Source organism: Aegilops tauschii, chromosome 1 (assembly GCF_002575655.3).
Source record: "Aegilops tauschii subsp. strangulata cultivar AL8/78 chromosome 1, Aet v6.0, whole genome shotgun sequence".
Classification (NCBI taxonomy): domain Eukaryota; kingdom Viridiplantae; phylum Streptophyta; class Magnoliopsida; order Poales; family Poaceae; genus Aegilops; species Aegilops tauschii.
The window spans coordinates 442,071,681-442,080,366 of NC_053035.3; positions in this window are offsets into that span (position 1 = coordinate 442,071,681).

The window sequence follows — 8,686 nt, forward strand, 5'->3', positions numbered from 1 at the left end:
CCAGCATGAGACGCCTTTCGGAGGCCTACCAGCGGGAAATGGACCTTTCCATCGGCGGCACGACGGCTCCTGGTGGGCCTAGCCGCATTGGCTTGGTCCGGCAGCGTGGCGCGACCATTGCTAGCATCTTCGGGACAGATCGTCCCGTCTACGCCACGCCTGCGGAGAACATACGAGCTGCCCAGGCGGCAGCAGACGAGTTAGACAAGCACGAGGGTGACGAGCGTCGCCACATGAAGGAGCGAGTTCAGCAGCTCCTCGACGTGGCTGCTGCGCGGCAAGATGCCGGGTGCCGGACTGAAGCGCCCCACCGGCGAAACGACGATCTGCCTCCTCGATGAGACCAAGGCGCGACATCCCGGACGCCGACTGGTGGCGTCCGCGACAGAAGAGACAAGGAGCTGGCTGCCAGCCGCTGCCGGACTCGCACAACCATCGGGCGCGACCAAGACGGCCGCCCAAGAGCAGTGCAGTGACGAGACGACTGTCCGCCTCCCCCCCACAAGGAGAGGCGCATTTCCCCGCCGCCTGTTGATCACCCATCACTCGGCGATCGCCTTGGCCGCCGAGAAGGAACCGGGGAAAACAACGCCCGCCACCGGATCGATCGCCTTAATCGATCCCTGGCGCTAGAAGAAGAAGATGAGCAGGGTCCGCCTTGCTTCGGCCCCCGCATCCGGGATGAACCTTTCCCCAAGGGGTTCACGCTCCCGAGAGATACACCCAAGTACACCGGCTCCGTGAAGCTGGAGGACTGGCTGGTCGACTACACCACCGCCGTCAGAATCGCGAACGGCAACAAGCGCGTTGCCGTGAAGTACTTTCCGCTCATGCTCCAGGGCACGGCCCGGACATGGCTGAACAGCCTGAAGCCCCGCAGCATCAACAGCTGGGTTAATTTCACTGAAGCATTCATTCGCAACTTCACCAGCACGTACAAGCGGCCGCCCAAGCCTCGCCAACTCTCCTTATGAGTCCAAGGCCCCAACGAGTCGACTCGCGACTATCTAACGCGCTGGGCTGAGTTGCGCAACTCGTGCGAGGGAGTGCACGAGGTGCAGGCCATCGAGTATTTCACTGCCAGGTGCCGGGAGGGCACCCTCCTCAAGCACAAGCTTCTCTGCGACGAGCCGGCGACCCTCGACGAACTGCTAATCATAGCAGACAAGTACGCCACGGCTGACTCCTCCATGAGGGCGGAGATTCAAGTGAACGTGTCGGGCAAGGTGGCCCCTCAAGCTCCTCGGACCCCGGCTGGTGACACCAGTCAGAGACAGCAACCAAACAACAACAAGCGCAAGGCCTTGCAGCCGGCTTCCTCGAGCCGGTAGGTGGCGACAGTCGAAGATCAGCAGCCAGAAGGGCCGCCTCCTCCCAAGCGCCAGAAGGGCGGCAAGCCCAACTGGCTGCCCGCTTTCTCGTACGAGAAGACTCTAGATGCACCTTGCAAGTTCCATAGCGGTGCGAAGCAGTCCAATCACACTACTCGGAAGTGCCACTGGCTCACCAGGATCGCCAAGGGTGACGGACTCTAGCCTCCTCCGCCAGCCGGCCCGCCGCCTCCTCAGTAGCTGGCGGCCCGGCCAGTCGGTGGCATACAAGATGATTATCCCGAGGAGCATGGGGCCTATGTCGTGTTCACCAGCGTGGCCGACGACAGGCGTAGCAGACGGCAGCAGCAGCTAGAAGTGAATGCAGTAGCATCAGAGACCCCCGAGTTCATGCATTGGTCGGAGAAACCCATCAGCTGGAGCAGAGCTGACCACCCAGAGGTGATGCCAAATCCCGGCTCTTATGCCCTGGTGTTGGATTCCACATTCGCCACAGAGAGGCGAGCTGCTCGCTTCTCCCAAGTCCTGATAGATGGCTGCAGCAGCATCAACATTCTGTACAAAGATACCATGGAAAAGTTGGGGACCAAGCAGAGACATCTTCAACCTAGCCGGACTGTTTTTCATGGCATAGTTCCTGGCCTTTCCTGCTCACCAATCGGCAAGACTCAGATAGATGTCCTCTTCGGGCACAAAAATCATTTCCGCCGAGAGCCAGTCTGGTTTGAGGTGGTGGACCTTGAAAGCCCCTATCATGCACTGCTTGGCCGACCTGCTCTGGCCAAGTTCATGGCGGTCCCCCACTACGCCTACCTCAAGATGAAGATGCCAAGCTCCAAGGGAATCCTGACCATAGCGGGAGACTACAAGAAGTCGTCCGCCTGCGCAGCAGAGAGCAGCCGATTAGCCGAGTCCCTCGTGATCGCGGCTGAGAAGCGGCTCCTTGACCGGGTTGTGGCAATGGCACGCAAGCAGCTAGAAATGTCACCTGACCACAAGGAGTCGGAAGCTGAGGGCTCGTTCAAGCCGGCCAAAGAGACAAAGAAGATAACCTTAGACCCGGAGCACCCGGAGAGGTATGCTATTATAGGTGCGAACCTTGACAGCAAATAGGAAGGCGAGCTCGTCGATTTCCTCCGTGAGAATCGGGACATCTTTGCATGGTCCGCCAAGGACATGTCGGGTGTTCCGACGGAATTCGCCGAGCACAATCTACACGTCCGGACAAAGGCCAAGCCAGTCAGGCAGCCATTGCGCTGCCTGTCAGAGGAGAAGAGAAGAGTTGTTGGAGAAGAGATAGCCCGGCTTCTAGCAGCCGGCTTCATCATGGAGGTATTCTTTCCAGAGTGGTTAGCCAATCCGGTCCTAGTGCTGAAGAAGAACAAGCAGTGGCGCATGTGTATTGACTATACCAGCCTCAACAAAGCATGCCCCAAAGACCCCTTTGCCTTACCAAGGATTGACCAAGTGATAGACTCCACAGCCGGATGCGAGCTGTTGAGCTTTTTGGACGCATACTCAGGGTATCATCGGATCAAGCTAAACCCGGCCGACAGGTTGAAGACCGCCTTCATCACGCCATTCAGAGCCTTCTGCTACCTGACCATGACGTTCGGCTTGAGGAATGCCGGCGCCACGTTCCAGCGTTTCATGCAGAAGTGTCTCCTCAAGCAACTCGGCAGAAACGCCCATGTCTATGTGGACGATGTGGTGGTGAAGACGGAGAAGCGTGGAACGCTACTAGAAGATCTCAAGGAGACCTTTGATAATTTGCGCCGATTTTAGATCAAGCTCAACCCGGAGAAATGCGTCTTTGGAGTACCACTCGGCCAGCTTCTTGGCTTTCTGGTCTCAGAGCGCGGCATAGAGTGCAACCCTGTGAAGATCAAGGCCATTGAGAGGATGGAAGTGCCCACCCGACTACTGGACGTGCAAAAATTCACCGGCTGCTTGGCATCCATCAGCCGTTTCATCAGTTGGCTGGGCGAGAAGGCTCTTCCCCTGTACCAGCTCATGAAGAAGACCACTTTTTTTGAGTGGAATGACAAGGCGGACGAAGCTTTTCTCCAGCTCAAGAAGATGTTGACCACTCCGCCAGTCCTAGCGGCTCCGACTCCTAAGGAGCCCATGCTCCTATACATCGCCGCTACCAGCCGGGTGGTCAGCACAGTCATAGTGGTGGAACGCAAGGAAGAAGGAAAAGCCCTACCAGTCCAAAGGCCGGTGTATTACCTGAGCGAAGTGCTATCCGACTCCAAGAAGAACTATCCCCACTACCAGAAGATGTGCTATGGCGTGCACTTTGCCGCCAAGAAATTGAACCCATATTTTCAAGAGCACCCAATCACTGTGGTCTGCACAGCTCCGCTTGCCGAGATCATTGGAAGCCGAGATGCCTCGGGCCGAGTGGCAAAATGGGCCATAGATTTGCACTGGCCGACTTCCTCGTTGATTGGGCCGAGACCCAGTACCTACCGCCTGCGCCAGACTCCACCCATTGGCGAATGCACTTTGATGGTTCCAAGATGCGCACCGGTTTGGGAGCCGGCATCGTCCTCACCTCTCCCAAAGGCGACAAGCTCAGATATGTGCTGCAGATCCATTTCACCGCCTCCAACAACGTCGCTGAATATGAAGCACTCATTCACGGGCTCCGGCTTGCCAAAGTACTCGGCATTCGCCGGATCCTGTGCTATGGTGATTCCGACTTGGTGGTCCAGCAGTCGTCAGGTGACTGGGACACCAAGGATGCAAATATGGTGAGTTACCGTTTCCTCGTACAACAACTCAGTGGATACTTTGAAGGGTGCGAGTTTCTCCATGTGCCAAGGAGCGACAATGAGCAAGCAGATGCCTTGGCACGAATCGGCTCCACCCGGCAAGCAATACTAACCGGCGTCGCCCTACAACGCCTCCTCAAGCCGTCTGTCAAGCCATCGCCAGAGTCGGATTCCATATTTGTGCCGGCTCCTCCTGAAGCAGTCGGATCCGACTTGAGGATCCCAGCAGCCGGCACGAGGAATTCGGCAGGCGACCCGGGGACTGCAGCAGCCGCACCTGGTCCGGGGACTTCAGAGCCCGACCCGGGGACTTCAGCAGTCGGCCCGGGGACTTCGTTGACTCAGCAAGCGACAGCTGACTGCAACCCGCTGCCTCCCGGCCCAACCGCCCTCATGCAAGTAGCAGTCTTAGCAATCGAAGAAATCGCAACGCCTTCATGGGCCAAGCCCATCCTCAACTTCCTGGTGGACAAAGAGCTGCCGGCTGATGAGATCTCGGCCCGGCAAGTGCAACGTCGGGCAGCAGCATACACCATAGTCAACAGAGAGCTTGTAAGGCGCAGTGTCACTGTTGTTTGCCAGCGCTGCATGGAGCCGGAGCAAGGCCATGCAATCCTCAAAGATATCCATCAAGGCGAGTGTGGTCACCACGCGGCTTCAAGAGCACTTGTTGCCAAAGCTTTCCGCCATGGTTTTTTCTGGCCGACTGCTCTAGAAGACACCAAAGACTTGGTCCAGAAATGCAAAGGGTGCCAGAAGTTCCGCTCCAAGCCTTATCAGCCGGCTTCTGCACTCAAGACTATCCCCATTGCCTGGCCCTTTGCTGTCTGGGGCCTGGACATGGTGGGACCATTCAAAACAGCACGAGGTGGCATGACTCATCTGCTTGTCGCGGTGGACAAGTTCACCAAGTGGATAGAAGCAAAACCAATCAAGAAATTGAATGGTCCAACTGCTGTGACTTTCATCTCCGACATCACCATCCGGTATGGCATACCACACAACATCATCACCGACAATGGCACGAACTTCGCCAAAGGCGCCTTGGCCCGTTTTTGCGCGACGCAGGGCATCCGACTGGACTTAACGTCTGTAGCCCATCCACAGTCAAACGGCCAAGTGGAGCGAGCAAACGGCCTTATTTTGTCCGGCATCAAGCCCCGACTGGTCGAGCCTCTGGAGCGTTCGGCCGGCTGCTGGCTCGACGAGCTGCCGGACGTCCTCTGGAGCCTGCGCACAACCCCAAACAAGTCAACCGGCTTCACTCCTTTCTTCCTCATCTACGGTGCCGAAGCCATCATCCCGACGGACATAGAATTCGACTCCCCTCGAGTCACCATGTACACCGAAGAGGAGGCAGAAGAAGCACGACAAGACGGTGTCGATCTGCTGGAAGAGGGCCGGCTGCTGGCACTCAGCTGGTCCACCATCTACCAGCAGAACCTGCGCCGATACTACAACCGAAAGGTCAAGCCAAGATCCTTCCAAGAGGGAGACCTTGTGCTCCGGCTGATCCAGCGAACAGCCGGCCAGCACAAGATCTCTACACCTTGGGAAGGCCCCTTCATCATCAGCAAGGTGTTGGGCAAGGACTCCTACTACCTCATCGACGCTCAGAAGCCTCGAGCACGCAAAAGAGATGACTCCGGTAAGGAGACGGCGCGACCATGGAATGCAAACCTCCTTTGAAGGTTTTACAGTTGATGCAGTATGTACCACGCCAACTTTTGTATTAAGTACGAAGACTCCGGGTCCCCCGAGAAGAGCTCGGGGACTACCCTCTTTTATCTATATGATAAGTATTACGCCTGTCATTTGTGTTATCCCATTAGTCCGTCCGGCACCGGGTTCGACCAGTCGACCCGGGGACTTACCGCCTTGTACTATGAAATGCTTCCTGCAGCCAGACAAGTAATGTGTTTGCACTTCAGTTTTCTCCTGCCAGAAACCGCAGCTCGCAGAGCGACTGTTCGGTTGGCATGAGTCAAGGCAGAAAGGGTGTCCAAATGAAAAATGGCTAAGGAGCCAAAGCATACACATAGTCCAATCTGGCTTCCCGCCTCATCGACCGGCTGTCAAGCAGCCGGCCGGCTGGCTTCTACTTAACTTGCTAAGAAAGCTCTAAATCGGCTAAGTACTTGCTATCCCGAAAGAGGCTAAGTACTTGACCCAGCCACAATCCGCAGAGCGGCTATTTGGCTGGCGCGACGGCAACCAAGGGAAGGCGGCAAAGGGAAAAGCCAAAAGAGCAGAAAGCAAGGAAAGATAGAACTCGACAAATATATTTACACATCAAAAGGCCCTTGGCCGGCGTTCAACATAAGTCTGAAATACACCCCACGGGTGGAATTGTGCGAGATTAACAAAGTTTGTCGAGACTGATAGACAGGTAAAAACAAAGATAAAACTGGCGGCCTAGGGAGCAGCAGACGGCTTCGGGGGAGCGGAGGAGTCGGTGGTGCCGGTTGGTGGAGCGGGCGGCTGGTCAGTTGCCGCTTGGTTGCCTTCAGCAGCAGCCGGCTCGCTCGGGCGTGGCTCGTTGCTGGAGGCGCGGTCGAGCTGAGGCTGGTCGTCCGCTCCGACCTCTGGCGTCTCCTCTCCACCTTCCTCCTCCTCCTCGTCTTCTTCCTCGCCGCTGGAGTCGATCACCTCGGCCAAGTCCTCGCCGTCCTCCGGGTTCAACCGGAACCATTCTGGTGGCGCCTCGGCGCCGTTCTCGGCCCGCTCCGGGATGAAGACGCTGGTGTTGGTGTACTCGGCGATTGCCGCCGCACGCTTGACAAGGTCATCCTCTACTGCCACCAACTCCTCCTGGGACTCATGCCAAAACGTGGTCAGCTGGGCTAGATTTAGCCCAGGGTACCACGCCTTAACAAAATCCAAGGCCCGGCGCGCTCCAGCTCGGGCCGAGGAGCCCTTCCAGGCCTCAAGACGGCCGGCCGCCACCTACAGCCAGTCGGCAGTCCGACTGGGAGTGCGCAGTGCCGGCATGTCCGGCCATAGGGCGGCGATCGCCTAGGCACCGACACGCTGAAGATGGCGCAACATCCGGTGAGCCGGCCGAAGACAGGCCTCGATGCTCAGGAGCTGCTCGCCAAGGGTCCGGGGGGCGTTGGTAGCAATCTACGCACCTTCCGCCCTTCATCCTTCGCGATCAGCTTCGATGTCCCGATTGGCGGCATCAGAATGACCAGGGAAAATCTGCCAAAACAGAAAGCAAAGAGCCAAAGTTAGAAACAAGAGGCCGGCTCGGTCAGCAGCTGGTAGCTCAAAGAAGGAAAAAGAGGGAAGCTCACCATCAACTATGTCTTCAATCTCGCCAAAGCCGGCAGTAAGCATCGCCTCCTTGTCGGTCCAGGCGGAGCGTTTGGTCGCAAACTCGGCAAGGAGGCTGGTCTCCTTGTCCTCCGACTCCTTCTGGGCCTTCTTGAGAAGCTCTGCCTGCTCCGCCAGTTGCATGACCAGCCGGTCACGCTCTTCGGCCAGCTTGCTGCACTCCGTCTCCTTCGCATGAAGCGCGGTGTTGGCCTCGCCCAGCTGCTGCTGCAGGGCGGCGTTGGCCTCTGCAAAGTAGAAAAAGAAAGAACATCAACAATCAACAAAGAGAGATATAGTTGCCGGGAAGATCCGGCCCGACTGCTCAGCAGTCGGCCCAAATCTCGGGGACTATAGCCCGCGGGTGCGCCAGCGCGCCCCCGCAAAGAAAGAAGTCATCAATATCAACAAAAAGAAGAACAGTTGCCGGGGAGATCCGGCCCGACTGCTCAACAGTCAGCCCGAATCTCGGGGACTACAGCCCGCGGGTGCGCTAGCACGCCCCCGCAGAGAAAGAAACAAAGACTTACTCCGGCTTTCCGACAAGTCGGCGGTTCGTTGGGTTAGCTCCTGGACCTTGGTGTTGAAGACGGTCGCACGGAGGTTGTGATAATCCTGCAACGAAGATATCAGATAACGTTAGTACTCGGAGCTTGCCAGTTTAAAGTTCCGAGCCACCTGCTCAGCAGCCGGCCCGAAACTCGGGGACTACACCCAGTGGGTGCACTGGCGCGCCCCCACGAAGAAGCATAAAAGTAAAAAAAGCAAGAAGTATACCCGAACGGCTGCTCGCGACTCCAAGAACGCGTTGTTGCAACGCTTAAGAGCGTCGGCTTCGGCCTGAAGCTTGGCTTGGACGTCCAGGATCGCCGTGTTCAAAGGGCTCGTCCCGCCTCCCCACACCCACCTAGTCGGCGCGGCGCTGGTCGCCTCGGCATCCGGGATTGAAGAGCTCGCGGCGGCGGTCTCCTGCGGGCATGGCGCCGAAGCCACCTTTGCAAGCCGGCGACGCGTCGGGGTGCGGACTTCCGGAGTAGGGTCCGTCGCCATCTCGTCTCCGGCCGGTGGCACTGGTGGATCAGCCAGCTGCTTGTCACGCGCCTCCTCAGAAGGCGGCGGCGGGGGCACGATTACGTCCGACATGACGACATCACCGCCATCCCTCTCCATGATCGGGTGCTCGTCGCCGGCTCCCCCAGTCGGCGCCACGAATTCTGGTGGCAGCGGCGCGGAGTTCAAGGGGGTGACGAATATTGCCGA